We start from the raw sequence: 17,777 nt of genomic DNA on the forward strand, positions 1-17,777 counted from the left end.
CTCCCCCTGCCTCCCTCTGTTATAAACCCCGGCCGACGGCGCGCTGATTGGTGGATCACTAAATTTATGGGCGGTGCCTAGGTGACAGCGAGATCTGATTGGCTGATTGGGTAAATAGCGCAACAACAAAGGCTTCCAGATTCCAGTTCTGGAGATTCCAACGACCGAAGATCGTATGTTGAGAAGGATGCGCCCATCCGCCTCCGACCGTGAGTGGGCGTTGTCCCTGGAAAAATACTGAAACTTTACATCAAGCAGAACAAATGACCGAGGCCGACTAATAAATGGTCTATCAACATTTTAATTCAGCAAACTTAGTCCTACAATCACAAAAGTAAACATGCGACAGTTGAACTGTGGCTTGACCATCCACTGCTTCTTGGGCCTGGCAGCTCCTGTCTTAAGGGGGAGAGACCATCAGTCAATAAAATGGAGGGAACACATGCACTACAGCAGAGGTGTCAAACTCAGATTTTGGAGGGCCGCAACCCTGCTTGTTTTCCATGTCTCCCTGCTCCTACGCGGCTGATACTAATGAGGCTGTTATCAGGCTTTCTACTGAACCTATATGAGATTCAGGTTTGTTGAAGTATTGGAAACATGGATCTTCTCAGATCCTCTAGGATCTGAGTTTCACTCTCCTGCACTATGGTGACAAAAGATCAAAAGAAATGCAAAGAAATAAGAAAATTACCCCAAATAACCCAATCCCAGATAAATCTTTGATCTAAATGAAATGAAGCTAGACAATTCAGAATAAACCAAATAAAGCAAAACAAAAAACTAAACTGAAGTCCATGTTACATCAAATAAGATTATAAAATGAAGGTTGACGGAACAAAAACCTGAGGCTATAACCAACTGTAATAGAACAGAACAAATAAAATTGTAAAACAATGAACAAAAACTACAATAAGTCTCAGAACCGGACCCAGTTTGGGACAAAAAACCTGTACACAATGGGGGGAATGCTGGGCTCAGTCAGTCAGTGCAGTGGTCCCCAGGAACCAGGGGTGCTTGGCATGGCTGTGCCACACAGGCAGACCAGTCCTGCTGCAGAAAAACCATAACAAAGGATGACAGGGTTATTTTGAGCTGAAGAAGCTGCTGAGCTATAATATTTCTGTAACAAAAACCTGCTTCCTCTCCTTGAACAACAAGAGTGATCTGGGAACAGAACAATCCACATGCTGTTAGATCTGTTAACTGTTGGAGAACAATTGGGGCCTGTAATGAACAGGCTGTTCATTACAGGTAACACTGCACAGAGCACTTTCTCCTCATACCCCAAGCACTTTAAAATGCACACAGCACTTTCAAGGAGGCTAACTTGCGCAAAAAGTACTTTGCACAATGATTGTCATTTTAAATGTATTTATTGGAAACATTTGGTGTTGCCTGAAGGCCTGGTCAGGTCATGTCGCCTCCGGCCATGGCAGCGGACCTGCAGTGGCAAACAGACAAATCACAACTGAGAAATGTGCAATATGTGGTTGATTTAAACTGGATTTTCTTTTGGTGTTGATGTGCATGCTGTGAATGTGAGGAGGTGTTGTGTTGAGTGTGGTGAAGTGTGTTACTTTGTTTTTTTTTTCACTGACCTTCTGCTCTTGTGTCCAGGAGTGGTGTCTGCCCAAAGGCTTCCCTGGTCACTGAATTCCACTTAAGAAGGTTCTGGGCTGGACCAAGAGTGGGAACAGACGGGGGTGGTTGCACAGATTTTAGATACAGTTTAGGATTTTATTTATTTATTTGGGTGATTTGTTTGGCTTATCCGTAAGGATGGCTTTGTTCTTATTTAGATTTTTTGGTTTCTGTAGTGGAGGAGTTTAGCATAGTTTTTGTGAACTAATATTGTGTTTTACACCTATGGAGTTGTTGTGGTTTTACCCAGTTGAGTTGAATGTATCTGAGGCACCTGAAGACAATGCTTGAAGTTCTTCTGCTGGGGATACTGAAGGTCCTTCTTAATTACCCAATAAACCTTTTTGGCACTTGCACTTTATACATTTTTGGAACATGAAAATAACAAGAAATGGACTACTACCTCATCATCTCTTGTTGCTCCCTGTTTTCCACTGCTGTCCTGCTTAAAGACCCAGAACCAGAGAAACTGACAGTAAAACACAAAAGCAAACTGTTTTGTTACATGGCTTAAAGGACACTGACCTGCTGTATCTTATTGGAGACGTATTGCACGCCAGATTTTCATGAAACCCAGAATCCCTCCAGATGAGTGTCTATACCACAAAATCCACAGCTTGTGAAAAAGAAAAAAATCCACGTTCGAGATCTGCGATTTCCTATTATCACTTTTCTCACCATCACATTGAAGCATGAACTACACAAATCAGCAAAGCATCACCATCGAAGTACAAGTAAGCCAATTTTATTACATGCAGCTTTTAAAACAGTGCTTCCCAGGAATGAGAGAGAGAGAGAGAGAGAGAGAGAAGAGAGAGGGGGGGGGGGGGGGGGGGGGGGGGGCAAACTCAGGCCTGCACAGCTTCTGTTCTGTTGGTCAGACTGTCCGAGGCCATCAGTGTTTGGATTACTGTAATGCTGTGGTCAGTCAGGGAGGGAGTGTAAAGTTTGGGAACTGCAGGATGATTCTTGTACTATAAGTGAGGTATAAAGAAGAGTGACCATGTGTGACCAGGTGATGTTTGAGTGTAACATGCTGACACATAGTGAGGCCTGGAGCAGTGTCTCAGCCCTCGTCGGTCTGAGGACTTCAGCTGGTGCTCTCGTGTCGAGTATCACGCTGATAAATAATTCCTCTGCGTGCTGCTTTGCAGGAAATGACTCTTTGTGCTGGAAGGTGATCCAGATACACACACACACACACACACACACACACACACACACTCACAAATAATTCAACACATACACACACAGATGTGTTTTAAAGGGAAAGCGCCTGCTTTCTCTTATAAAATACACGTGTGTGTTTTGTTTTGTGATCGTGCCATCTGGTCAACTTCTACCAGCAAGTCGTAACAGCAATTCAATGGCAAAATGAAAACTTTCATTTAGAAGTTATGGGTACATTACTTTTTAAACTTTATTCTGTGGTGTTGATATTGATTCTGTGTTACTTTCTGTGAACTACACTACAAGAATTTCCCTCTGGGATAAATAAAGTATCCTATTCTATTCTATTCTATTCTATCTATTCTATCTATTCTATTCTATTTATTCTTCTATTCTATTTGTTCTATCAGGAAGCAACATGGCCTCTGGATACATTTTAAACCCTGATTGTTTCAACTGTTTGATACCCCCACCCCATTTCTTTTTTCTTTTTTGTAGTATTTAGATCTTGTTGTTGTTACTTATCCATCCATCATCTACCACTTATACCAGGACCGGGTTGTAGGGGCAGCAGTCTAAGCAGGCTTCTCCATCCGCAGCCACGTCCTCCAGCTCTTCCAGGAGGATCCCGGGGCGTTCCCAGGCCAGCCGAGAGACAGTCTCTCCAGCGTGTCCTGGGTCTTCCCCGGGGTCTCCTCCCGGTGGGACATGCCCGGAACACCTCCCCAGGGAGGCGTCCAGGAGGCATCCTCAACAGATGGCAGAGCCTCCTCAGCTGGCTCCTCTCGATGAGGAGGAGTAGCGGCTCTACTCCGAGCTCCTCCCTGGTGACTGAGCTCCTCCCCTGTCTCTAAGGGAGTGCCCAGCCACCCTACGGAGGAAGCTCATTTCATCCGCTTGTATCCGTGATCTTGTCCTTTTGGTCAGGACACAAAAAGACATTTTGATGTCAAAAGATATTACAAAACTACAAAAGTTTAGTCTTCTCAAGTATTTGTTGGAATTTTGTGCCTAATTTTTTCATGGTTATGTCTGATTATAGTTTTCTCTTCTCTTGTTAAAGATCATTCTTTTCATTTGTGTGTCACAAGAGCACGCACACACACACACACACACACACACACACACACACACACACACACACACACACACACACACACACACACACACACACACACACACACTTTGCAATAACAAGTAATGAAACATATTTCCATGTGCTAACAAGTGCAGTCAGGAACTTGGCCATAAACTGTCCACTATGGCTCTACACATGTTTCACATGTTGGATTCTGGGCTTAGTGGTCACTTCTTTGGTTTATAATCAACAATATTTCCTCCAAAATATTTCTTCTGAATTTTTTTTTTTGCTGCTGCTGTTGTCTCTGTAGTATTGTAGTGTTTATCTGACTGGCATTGTTGGCTTGCAAAGGGATTAAAGTTTAGATATTAAATTTGATGGAGCTTTAACCTCACATTTTTCCACTAAATTTTGATTCAAAATTATTATTACAAATGTGCAAGTGAACAGTTACAAAAAATCAAATGGAACATAGAATAGAAGAGAACAGGTGACAAAAGAATACAGAAATACTTTGGAAATAAAAGGTAAAAAAATTCAAACATTATATTAAAAACATTTTTCCACAGTAGTATTACAGCACACACTACAGAATATCCATGCAAAGGTTTGGCATTAACAGCAAGGTGCCCTGGTTTGTTCACCAGTACATCAAGGAGTGGGTGAGAGACATTGACTATGTCTAACTGAATCTTTGTTTCACCATGTTTATCTGAGTCCCTTGGATTTTTTTAAAGGTATGTTTTGTAGCTATATCAAGTATTCGTTTGTAAACAAGTTTAGCCACTCACATTTTTTCTTGTATTTGATATTTTGCTGTACGGTATCTCTTTATTTACTTTTTTTTTTATTAACAATTACAGTGTCTCTATGTAGATATTGTAGATATTTTGTCTTGTATTATGTATATTTTGTTGTCATGGTATCTCTTCAATATTTATTTATTTATTTATTTTATTTATTTATTTATTTATTATTTATTTATTTTATTTATTATTCATGTTTTACCTGACAGCAGATATTATGTCTTTGTTTTTCTGTCTGTAGATGTTGGTGTCCAGTTGCTATTTTGATTTTAAGTGACTTTTCTGTCTCCTAAAATAAAAATAAAAAAACCTTTCACATCAACAACATTGCCCTCATAATTTCTCTTTTCTTATTGTTGCATTTGTTTGCATGATTTCAGTGTTAAATATGCTGTGGTACTTCTATAAATAAACACCAGAGGCGCTAATGAGTAAACAGTGTGCATACTATATCCGCTGACGTCACGAGCAGAAGAGGTGGAGCCCCGGGAGCGATCTGGCACGCCATTGGTCAGCCTTCCCGTGGCGGCACTTCCCATTGGCTGATAGAATCACCCCGCCACTCGGGTCTAAACAGCGCCACAATCAAACAGCGCCCATCGAAGCTGTATTGTCCGCGGGACGATTGTGTTAAAAGTTCTAAAACTTCGACAGAGCAGAGCTGATTAACCAAAAACACGTGTTTTCTTCAAGTCTCTTTCACTTCCGAGCGAGAAAGACCGGAGGCTGATTCGTGCTTGGAGCTAATGTATGGAGCTAATGCGGTCCGGGCGCGAAGCTAACGCGGCGAGTTACCGTTAGCAGGTGTGACTGAAGCGGCCTCGGGGATTCCTGCGCGTCGTGGCCGTTTCACAGCCCCTCTCCGTCGACCACGGCAGGGATGAGCTGCCCGGTGAATCTCCGTGCCCTGCCGAGTGGAGTCCTGGAGGAGATTTTTACCCCCGAAAACATGAGAGGAAGGTCAGTTTGGTGGCTATTAGCTGAAGTTGAAGCTGGGTGTGGACGGAGGAGGGCTTCAAGCTGTCACTGCAGTGTTTGTTTTTGTTTAGGGTACTTTATCCTCCAGTTTTATTGCTTCTCTTGTTTTAGATGTTTTCCTAATGTCTTTTAGATGAGTTGGCATTTGTTGTTTGGGTGTTTCCATCGTTTTTATTGTTTCGGGATATTCTGTGGTCTCTAATGGTTGTATTTATTGTTGTTTTTTAATTGAATTAATCATTGTGGTTTTTTCTTATGTTTTCCCTTCTTGACGGTTTTGAATATACATCAATTTGTGCCTTTTAAAATGGCTCATCATTATACCTGGCTGTAAAATCCACATGATTTATCAAATATCTTCATACTCAGACCTGTTTTTAGGTGTTTTTTAGTTGATTTTTGTTAGTTATTTGAAGTATATATATTAAAGTACACGTTTTACGAAAGAGCTCAACAAGCTATTCAGTATTTTCTAATGAACACTCAAAACAGTAACACTGTAATGACATTCTGACTTTGTGAGTTATAAAGGAATAAACATATGTCAGCAAAATGAATAAATACACTGTGCTTTTGAGAAGAAACCTTGTGTCACAGAGCACTCGATTTGACTATATCAGTTTTGCTTTGCTTTGTTTTAGTTGATTATTGTTGTTTGGTTGCAGATCCACTGTGAGCTCTCTCACGCCTCTGAGTTTCCCCAATCCAGATCAGCACTGTGGGACGGCACCCCGGCAGGAGAGATGCTTCGCCTCCATCTCTGCTCACACAGGTAAACGTACGACGACTCTGGATGCCGTCACAGAGTCTGTGCTACATGTTTGCTTGTATATGTGAATGTGTTTAGGTGTAGACGCTGCTGAACATTATTGAGATGAGTCCCTTCCAGAGGTTGTTAGTATCTATTCATGTGGTTTCACAGCAGAAACTTTTATGATACCTTATAATCTGAAGTGTTTCTAAGTTTGCTTTTAGTGTTAAATGTTTTTTAATAGAGTTGTGAAGAATGTCAAGAGGACACTTGTGAGAATAGTTTAACTGAAATCCAGAAATGACTCTAACCTGATTTGACCTTCAGTAGCTGTTTATGCGTGTTTCTGTCTGGTCTGGTTTAGAAAAGTTCTCCCTCTGAATCCCTTCCTTCTGCTATTCAGTTTACACAACATTTTCAAGTGGGAACGATTAAACTTTCGTTTTGTTTTGGTTGTCAGTTTACAACAACAACAGCAGTGTGAGTCCTTGACTGTGTTTTTTGGGAATAGTTTCCAGAGTAAATGTTTTCAAAACTCCTGGCCTCCATGTAAATACTGAAAATACAACTTTTATAAAGCACATTAGTACTTCCGTATGCATACTCACTGTTGTAGTCGCCAAGCAGACTGTAGATCAAAAGAATCATATGGCCAATTTTGGATAGAGTGCCGTTTATATTCTCACTCTTGAGTCTATTGGCGCTTATTTTAAGTGTACCATTACTACCATTTATTACACCCTCATCTGGAGCAGCAGGGAGACACATTTCTTACTCACACCGGACGTTGACTGGGCTGATATAAAGATTGACAACAAAACCGAGTTTAAAAAATTACATGATGCTGCTCTTTGTATGTGTGTGCAAATGATTAAAAAAATCCCCTATAAGGCAGTTTTTATCAAAGCATTTAATTTGCAAGTATAAGTTTTCTGAAACAAAAATGGAAAAATGACAACATTTCTTTCATATGTTCTGTTCCAATATGGGACTAAATATTGATCACCTGACAGCAAGAGTTTTGCACAGAGCCAGTCATTAAGCCAGACTGAGTATTCACTGCACTGGCATCTGCAGCCAGAATTGGAGCTTCTGTGTTCACTGGGGAAATTGGTACAGGCTTATCGAGGCAAGTGGCTGCTGATGCTCAGCGTTATATAAAATAATCTACTTTACCTTGTCATCTAGACCAAACATGAAGGAGACAGACTGGATTTCAAACCATTGTTCATGCTGTGATTGATGTTGGTGTTTCTCTGTCTTTAGAAGCTTGTGCCATTAATGTGCCTAGATATCCACTGATATGTGGCTTTACATAACTGGACATCAGCAGTACTATAAGCTGGGCTATCTTCTCTGTAAATTAACTCAGGTTGTCCCCATCTCTGGTGTGCTCCTTTCTCTAGAGGAAGCTGGTCGTTGCACACGGTTGATCACAGGCAGTGGAGATCAGACAGGCCACCCCAGAGTAGACCATTATATTAACAAAATACGCATGAGGCCACATAGATGTAAACAAAAACACGCTGGCCAACAATAGTGTCAATATGTAAAATGGTGTGATTACAGCAAGCGGGTTAGGGGCTATAACATGTGTTTCCATGGCAACAAACCTCCATCAGGTAACCACTGTAGTGCTGAACACCCTGCGATTAAACTCAGAAGTTTTCACTGTTCGTTGGTAGTGGCGTTATTATCGCTGACACAGATTGTTGGGTGTGTCTGCAGGATGCCTTTATTGTTGTTGTTACAAGAAGATGTTTGTTTGTGGCAGGGGCCCCCAGTTGGTGCTGTCTGAGAAAGCCCTGCGGTCTGGCGCAGCGTCACGCCCAGGCGACAGCAACAAGCCCCCGAGTCCTCTGCTTCTTCTTGGGCTCCGTGTCAGTCAACTCAGGTTCAGAGTTCACCTCCGACAGATTCCGCTCCCCTGTTGCTCCGGAGCGTTTCACCTCACTGTGTCTGTGCTCCAGATGAGGAGGGCATCACCCTCACCCTGGACCGCTTCGACCCGGGTCGGGACCAGGCTGGATCCTCGGTCCGGGTTCCCTCTGCGCTGCTGCCCGGAGACGTTCTGGTCCCCTGCTGGTTCTCCTTCAGAGCGAGGCGAAGCCCGAAGACCGCCGTCGTCCAGTCGGAGGCTGAACTGCAATCACTGCTTCAAGGCGAGTTTCACAGCTGAACCAGGAATAAAACTAGACTCTCTTAGCGAGTAACTTTTCAAAGATGTCTCTACAAATGTGATAACAACTTGAATGAGCAGTCCTCATTTTAATCCTTTTAAAGTGTTGCAAATGCTAAAAAGACATCGAAACACGCACTGAAATGTTATTTTTTTTATTGTTGTTTTTTGCTCCCTCGTATTTAATCATCAAAAAAAAGAGAAATTCTTAAGATTTGAAACTGGTACATGCCAAACTTTTGGCATTGGGATAAACTTCAGTACGTCTGGGAAAGTCGGATCATCATTTGTTCACGTAATCCTCATTGAGTAATCAGATTATTAAAGCAGCTTTGCCTCCTAACGTCCAATCATCTTTGTTGCCATGGCAACCTGTCGCTGCTGTCACCACCAGCTGCTGATGTTTCGCAGAATGAGTCGCTCTGCGTGGAATCATGGAATAACTGTAATGTTATGTGGTGTTTACACTGGCTTCAGGTTTTTTGTCCCCCCCCCCCCCCCCCCCCAAAATGGTCATTTTAGAAATTAAAGCTATAGGATGTGAAATGACGCCTCATGTCTCTGTGCTTCAGGCATTGCTAGCAGTTTCTGTGCAGCAGACAAACTCTGGACCTGTGTCAGCTGGTGAAGGTCAAAGGGTCAGGTGTCCTGCTCCCAGCGGACTCGATGCCATGGGGTTCAGCCTCCGCTGGTCGGCGGTGTGCCCGTCGGTTGGCGTGGATGTGCAGTCGGTCCGAGCCGTTCCCATCATCCCCACCGCCCTGCTGAGGAGTCTGACCAGCATCGGCCGGCATCACGCCGCCGGCTGGCAGAGAGGGTGAGGAGGTCGTGGTGCGAGCCGCCGCCTCAGTGCGTGGTCGTGTTACTCACTGCCGTGTCAATGTTTCAGCTTTCTGACCATGATCAGAGCCGGAAGCTGCTGTTGGTGCTGGAGTCAGACCCCAAAGCCTCCAGCCTGCCACTGGTCGGGACTGTGAGTATCGGTTCACTCCGTGGACATACAGCTACATGCTTGTGTAGGATAAATAAGTATTGAACAATGAAATGAAGAAGAAAGCAACGAGAAGTGTGTTTGAAATGGCTTGAAACCCGTTTAATTCAGGCGGAGAACCAGTCAGACACCACTTTAAACAAGTCCGGAACCATAAAACAAATTAGGAATCAACTGAAACCAACCAGAAACTGAATTAAGCCAGTAAAAACCAGGGAATGGATGAAGCTCCAGTGCTTTCACAGGTCCGACTCGGTCTCAGTCCTGCTGTTTGTGTGTTTTGCAGCTGGCTGAGTGGAGTGACACACGTCTACAGCCCCGTGGTGTGGGCCTGGTGTCTCAGGTTCCTCTTCAGCGCCTCGCTGCAGGACAGGTGGGAGCTCACTGATCAACTGGAGTTTCAGCTGGAACACAAACTACCAGCTATCCGCTCTTAGAAAAAGAACTCAATTTGTCAATTTTACCAGTCAGAAATCTTTTGCTGGCTGTTTAATGTGATTGGTAAAAGCAGTGGATCGGTAATGTGTCACTTCAGCAGCTGCTGTTCTAAACTGTACTGTTCGGTTTTTGAGACTGAAGCGCTTCGTCGGAGCTGAGATCTCGTCAAACAGCTTCAAAGCCAGCTCCTGTCTCTTTGTCCTGTTTCAGGGTGTGTTCGGAAAGCGGTTTCTTTCTGCTCGTCATCTTCGGCTCCACTCACCGAGTTCCTCAGTTTCTTCCAGTGTCGAGGACCCGGACCTGGACCAGGACCAGGACCGGGCCTACAGCTGGACTACCAGCTACTGAGTGCATCCCAGTTCATCACGCTGTACCAGGTGATGCCCGCTCCTCTCCTCCTCTCTCCTCCTCCTGTTTCCGCTTCCTCTTCCCTCCCTCCTCCTCCTCCTCCTCTTCTTCCTCTTCCTCTCCTCCCTCCTCCTCCTCCTCCTTCCTCCTCCTCCTCCTCCTCCTGTGTGTTATGTCTGAGTGTGTTGCTGGAGCTGTGTGTGTTCAGCAGGTGGCGCCGGTGGACGGTCAGACTCTGCAGTGCGAGCTGGGCTCAGAGAGTCAGGGCAGACAGACGGAGGTCTTCAGAGACGCTCGGCTGTCCTTCAGCAGGTACAGACAGAATACGGTGCGGTGCACTAACAGTGTTGGCGAAGCAGCAAACTGTTGTGTGTCAGTGTGAGCGGTCTCTGTCTGCAGCGCCGCTGCCGCTGCCTCTGGGCCCTCCATCAGCGACCAGGACTCTGGAGTGGAGGACGAAGACCTGTCTCCCCGTCCGTCCCCGAGTCCTCACCCTCCGGCTCAGCAGGTCCGTCCACATCGTGTTAGTCGACGTTAGAAACCCCACGGTGCCACTCAGCGCTGGCTGTGGCTGTTTGTCCCTCCTCCTCCTCCTCCTCCTCCTCCTCCTCCTCCTCCTCCAGTCATGTTTGTTTTTTGTCCTTTCAGACTCGCAGGGTTCAGCCCTCCGTCCCTGAACTCTCCTTGCTGATTGACAGCAGCTTCTCCACCAGCGTCCAGCCCAGCTCCGCCCACAGACCTCCTCTACCTCCTTCACCTCCTCCGCCTCCCACAGGCGATGTGAGGAAGACTGCTCCTCCATCGGGAGCGACCTCCACCACTTCACATGCTCCCAGGCCTCCACAGCACCTCCACAGCACTCCGAACTCCAACCTGCAGCAGCCCTGCAGCTGCTGCTGCTCCCACACCTGCAGCTCCATCGCTCCGTCCCCGCAGCCCCTCCTCCAGCACCCTGCTCCTCCTCAGTCCACCCTCCACGCTGCTCCTCCTCCTGCCTCACAGAATGTCTCTCCTCCCAAGCCTTCCTTACATTACCAGACTCCTCCTCCTCCTCCTCCTCCTCCAGATCTTCACACGGCTCCTCCACCTCCTCTCTCCTCACGCCACCAGTCTCCTCCTCCTGCCTCGGCTCCTTTCAGTTCTCCTCTACCGTCTATCCTCTACGTTGCTGATCCTGCTGTCTCCCATCATCATCCTCCTCCTCCTTCGTCCCATCACAGGTCTTCTCCTGCTGACCTCCCTGCTCCTCCCCTCCCCTCCTTCCTTCACCAGACTTCTGCTTCTCCTGGGAGCAATCATCTCACTCCTCCTCCTCCTCCTGCCCCCTCCCAGCAGCTAGTTGCTCCTTTCTTGATTCACAGCCCTCCCCCGCCCCACGGTCTCTCTCCGTCACCCTGCCCCTGCAGAGCTCTCCCTCCCCCCTCCGCCCCCCTCCCCCGCTATACCGACTCCCCGTCTCCTCACCCGCCCGGCCTGGGAGACGTAGCCGGTCCCGTGACTCCCCCCTGGCTACCCCGCCCCCCCTGCGGTGAAAAAAAGTGCTGTGATCACGCACCTGGAGGAGCCATGGCGTCAGACGCCTACCTGCTCCTCCTTCACCAGGACCGCCAGCTGCGCCTCCTGCAGGCTCAGGTAGGTACAGCAGATTAAGGCCATCCGAGGGCTGTTTTGTTTTTCATTTGTTTATTTTTTTTTTTAGAAATAAGCAGAAAACAACAATTAAAACACAGAATATGAAGTTACATATTTCCAGCTTTTTAGAATTTCTATTTTTGTAACCAAGCCATGTACCTCCCTGCCCACGGTTTAACACCCCTGGACACTTTAGAAGGCTGTATTAAAAAAAAAAAAAAGTAGCATTTAATGTGAAAGTCTTACTGGAACAGAATCACTGCACACGTGTGTTTGTTTGAGATTCTCACTGAAGGCATCAGAGCCATGAATGAGTTCACACGGAGATACGTAGTAAACAAAAGCCAGTGAAATACCTGGAGATGCGCAGCTGTGACTGGAACATAAAGATGAGAGATCCGTGGCGACTCGCCTCAGCAGAAGCAAACCTGCTCACGTACAAGGTTTTGACTGGTGGGAATGTGACAAGAGTAAACGTGGACTTTCAAGGATGGAAAAACACAGGAGAGGATTGCAGAATTTCCTAGATGTCTATGATGAGACATCCTGGGCAGATTCGGGACTAGGGCCTAAATTTGCGAATTTATCTTTTCAGTTTGGCTCTCATATGAAGTGAGGTTAGATGAATTCTTGAATCATCTCCGTCAATATTCTACGTTTTCTAAGTGAAGCAGTATTTATCAGGTCGCTCATCCAAACGTCATCTACTTCAGTGACGTTTTTCTTTCATTTTGCATCGGATTTCTGACGCCAGAACTTGCTTTCGTGGCGTTCATTTCATGGCTGACATGAAGCACTTCTGGCAGCATTTTCACTCTGCCAGTGAAAACGGCGTGAGGGCGGTCTCTAACCCTTAAGATGCTCGGTTTACCATTCACGAGTCTCCTCCTCTGCAGGTTCAGATGCTTCTGGAGACCCAGAAGAAGCTTCAGTCGTCGGGCCAGCAAGCCGACAGTCAGACGTCGAAGAGCACGACCAGCATCGCCGTGGAGACGGGTGAGAGGACAGCCCCACATCACACCGCGGACGACGTCCATGTCGTTTTCATTTATCACCCCGTTCACATCTCTCGCTGTCTTGTTTATGTATCTGGCTTTGTTGTTTACATACCTATCCTTGTTGTTTATGAATCTCACACTGTTGTTTATGTGTCCGTGTTTGTGGATATGAGTGTTGTTTACATATCTGTGTTGTTTATATACAGAACCGAGTTATTCGCTGTCACAGACCACTGGGTCTGTTCCCATTCTTTTGTTTTCAGTGCCGTCTGTTGCTTACGTCTTTTGTGATGTTGTTTACAATTCTTTGCTGTGTTGTTTACAGTCGTACCCTCCGTCGTGTTCGTCACTGGCTCTGTTTACGTCCCTCGCTCTCCGTTGTTGACTCCTCTCAAGTTGTTGTTTACCTCTTGGCTTGTTTACATTTCTCACTGCGTTCACATAGCTCCTTGTTTACGTGTTTACTTGTCCGTGTTGCGTTCAGGTGCCAGTCTCTTCTGGGGAAATCCAGTGCCAAACGTCCCCCATCAGGATATGCGCGGCCCTCCTCCTCCTCCGCTTTCCTCACCTAAGCCTCCCGCCTCGCCCCCCTTGGACCGGTCAGTGGGCGGAGCTGAAGACGTTGTTGCAGATCAGGTGACTCCTCAGTCGACCTCTGACCCTCACAGGTGAGATCCAGTGTTTTATGAACAGAGCAGGTGTTTCTTCTTTGATTCTGTCCTGAAAATGCTTTATGTGTATATATATATATATATATATATATATATATATATATATATATATATATCTATATATATATATATATATATATATATATATATATATATATATATATATATATATATGAGGCTGAACTTACATCTACGCACTGCCTTGCAAATTATTTAATTTGTTGAAAAGAAAATCATTTTAATGGATTTTTTTACAGTATTTTTCATGTCCTGAACATTTCACTGTTCCTAATTTGGAAGTTTGTTTTTCTTTGTGATTAACTTATGTTGTTCTGTCAAAAGCAAGTAATGACTTTTAGAAATTATACTCAAACAAGATTGGCCTGATGATGAAGCTGCTTCTTAAAACACAAATGTTAATTAAGTGTGCGGCAATAATCTTCATTATCTTTGTTCAAGACTGGAAAAAGTTTTTTTTAGTCGTCATGCTCCTGATGTGTTTGTATTTCAGCCTCAGCGGCCTGCAGAGTCCCGTCCTGGGGGAAAGTGTCAGCATGTACCAACCTGCAGACCAACAGCAGAGCTTCTACCAAAACCTCATGGTAACAGCGGACAGAGATAGTTACTGTAGTGATATACGCAAATATTCTGTCTAGGAATTCTAGGGCCAATTTTTTGAACGGACACAATTACAGAACTTCACTGGTTACTTAAGACAATCAACCACCAACAAAATATTTACATTTCAGGAAAACCTTTCAGATGAACCAAAAAATACTAACTTTCTGTCTTTTTAACGTGTGCTGAAGCCGCGTGGTGAGAACAAGTGTGTGAACAGAAATGAAACGTTTTAGTTTAATTAAATGTCAAATTTAAGTGGTTGTTGTTGCAGTGTGCTTTAAATGTCGTGTAGAGGTGTTGAGAGAGACAGAACAGCGTGTGTTGAAGCTGTGCTGGTCCTTCAGTGCACGGATCGTCTTTTCCCGTCTGTCGTCAGACGCAGCTCACCAGCCGTCTGCAGGAGTCGGAGAACCAGCAGGAGGAGCCCCGGAGGACCAGCCTGTCTGCAGCCTCCGACGCCTCCCACTCCTCCTCCTCCTCCTCCTCCCAGTCCTCCGCGTCTGCAACCAGGAGGAAGCAGCGGCGGAGTCCAGCGGGAGACCCGGTGGTCAGCGCCACGCTGAATCAGCTGCAGCAGCTCGGAGTCCAGGTGAACCAGGAAGACCTGACCGAGTCCGACCGCAGCCGAGCCAAAGCTGTGGAGAGCGCCAGGTAGGGACCCGACCCGCCGCCACCCAGAATGACTCGCAGGAAAAGGTGGCAGACCCTCGATGTAGAACTGTTTCCCCCTTTGTGTTTTCTGTGACCAGCACGCTGGCGAGCATCGACCCGGCGGCGGCCGTGTCCCGGCTGAGCGTGTCCAAACCCACGGCGAGCGTCGTCTTATCTGGCGGCAGCGTGGACCTGAGCCTGGAGGCCAACGCAATCGCTCTGCGCTACCTGAGCGACTCCCAGCTCAGCAAGCTGTCTGTAGGAGGCCCCGCCCACCTGCACGGCCCCACCCAATCCGGTGACTCCCTGTTGTCGCCTAGCAACATGTCTCTGGCCACCAGGAAGTACATGAGGAGGTACGGTCTGATTGAAGAGGAGGAGGAGGAGGATGACGATTGCAGTGAGGACGAGAAGGAGAAGGAGGAGGTCGGAGGTCAGGAGGCGTCGACCCGCCAGCCGCTCACCGACACCATGAACGTGAAACTCCCCCCACAGAGTCAGCTGATCCGCGAGCTGCGGCCCAAAATGCAGCTGCTAGCCGGCGCCAACAAGGAGAACCGGTCCGGCAGGCGTCCCACTTTGATCAGGACGAGCAGCCACGAGACGGAGGGGTCGGTGGGAAACATCCTGGACCTGAGCCGCCTCCGACAGCTCCCCAAACTGTTCTGAGACCAGGAGAACCAGACCCAGAACCACTTCCTGGAGTGAACACACAGCGTCATGAATCAGCTAATTCTGCACCGACTCCAGAACGCATGAAGCTGACTGACTGACTGCTCTGATCGCTCTCCTGACATCTTAAATGATCCCAAGTCTCATGAAGGACTTCTAGAAATGTATACATTTTAAACGGACTCTTTTTATAGGCACTGACCTGATCTAACGCCACTTCACCAAAACGCAGACATCTTTGTTCTAACAGAGCTTCCCTTTAAATTTAAATCCACTGTTTTCTGAGTGAAGTCTGGTGTGGTGGAGGAGTTCTCAAAGAGAAACCAGGTTCTGCTCTTTATGGTCCAACTTGGAATTCCTGAAACTGCAAAATGCTTTGAATTGTAAATAGTGTGGGGTTTTTTTTGTTTTTTGTTTTTTTGTATTTTTTTCAGCTGCTCTCAGAGTTTTGACTGTGTTTGTGAAACATTTTGACTCTGCTTTCATGTGGAATGTCTTTTGCACTTTTTTTTAAATATATATTTATGATTTCCTAAATAAAATTTCCCTTAAAAATTATAACATGTTTGAAGTTTCTGGTGGGAGAGAAGATGTTTGCAGTTCAGAGATCTTCTTTGGAGCGGGTGGCGACCAACAACTTAGGTGCACAGCGCCACCTACTGTGTCTCTTGGTGAATGTACTTCAGTTTACATCCAAATCACCGTATTCACTTCAGAGATCTGTAAAACCGCAGCAGCATGTATTTTGCGACACCGGGCTGTGGTGCAGGAGTGGCGTGAGCGGACTGAGGATATATTGGTGAAACTAATGAGTTTTTGGACGATTAAGGCCGTTTCGGGAGCCAGCGCCACACATGCCCCATTGGCTAACAGTCTACGGAGGTCTGCAGCTCGACTTTGGATCTAAATTTCTCCCAAAGCACTTATTGGATCAGAAAACCCTTCTGGGTGAGCATGTTGTTCTACTTTGTTCTATAAACAATATGAAAACAGTTTAAATCGAACTTATCCTTTAAGCTTTCTCTCATTAGTTGCGCTGTCCTCTTATGACCACTAGATGGTAGGTAATGCTCACAATGAAATTAAATGTTGACGCGAAATAGTTTCATGTGCCAAAGAACAAAAACAAGTGAGTTTGGTGTTTAGTTAGTATCAAATTCAAAACCACAGGAATGTCAGCAGAAAATAATCATCTCTTTACTTCTAAATTCTGAACACTGAACATTGTGTGGATTATTCCTTAATTCATTACAATCTTTGAAAATGCAAAAGTAACGCATAAAATATGAGCCTAAAAAAAACAAAGTAAATGCATTCAATAAAAAATGGCAAGTTAAAAATCTTATTTATATTTCAGATTTTAATTGATATCCAATAAGAGATATGCATAAAAAATGAAAACCTTCCATGAATTTTCATTCAAAAGCAGTTATTTCTCTTCCTGCTCATCAGTAGATCTGTTCAAGCGGTTATATCCAAGTCCAGATGTCGATCCTGTTCACAGCAGCTGGTCCAAGGTCAGTTGTGGCCCTAACAACACCTGATCCAAGGAAACCTGTTGATCCTAATAACAGCTGGTCCAAGGACAGTCGTTGCCCTAATGGCAACTGGTCCAATGTCAGTTGTGAGTCTTAATGGCACCTGGGTCAAGGCCAGGTGTTGGTCCTAATGGAACCTGGTTCAAGGTCAGATGGTGGCACTAAAGGCAACTGGTCCAAGGTCAAGTGTTGGTTCTAATGGCAGCTGGTCCAAGCCCAGCTGTTTGTACCATTGGAAGCAGCTGTTCCAAGTCCAGATGCTGGGCTTACTAATGGCAACTGGTACAAGTCCAGTCCAGAATCCTTTGTGGATTTCAGGACCCCCTCGAAAACAAGGTGGTTCATCTCAACAACAATATAAAAATAAAGATGTTGGTTGTCTAAGTCCAGATGATGGTCCTCCTAATGGGAACTGGTCCAAGTCCAGATGATGGTCCTATTTATATGAGCTGGTCTTTTGCTGAATGTGACTCCTCTTTACTGCAGACTGTCAAGGTCCCTGTGTTGGTCCTGCTGATAGGGACTGCTCTAAATCCAGATGTTGCTGCTAACTGCAGACCTAGACCAGCAGTTGGTCCTACTAAAAGCAGCTGGTGCAGGTCCAGATG

At 45.6% G+C, this 17,777-nt stretch overlaps 1 pseudogene; it reads left to right on the forward strand.

Annotated features, from left to right (window-relative positions):
- The first annotated feature begins 5,303 nt into the window (after positions 1–5,303).
- LOC115381279 (SCL-interrupting locus protein homolog) lies at positions 5,304–16,023 on the forward strand (annotated as a pseudogene).
- Positions 16,024–17,777: the final 1,754 nt, after the last annotated feature.

Source organism: Salarias fasciatus, chromosome 23 (genome assembly GCF_902148845.1).
Source record: "Salarias fasciatus chromosome 23, fSalaFa1.1, whole genome shotgun sequence".
NCBI lineage: Eukaryota > Metazoa > Chordata > Actinopteri > Blenniiformes > Blenniidae > Salarias > Salarias fasciatus.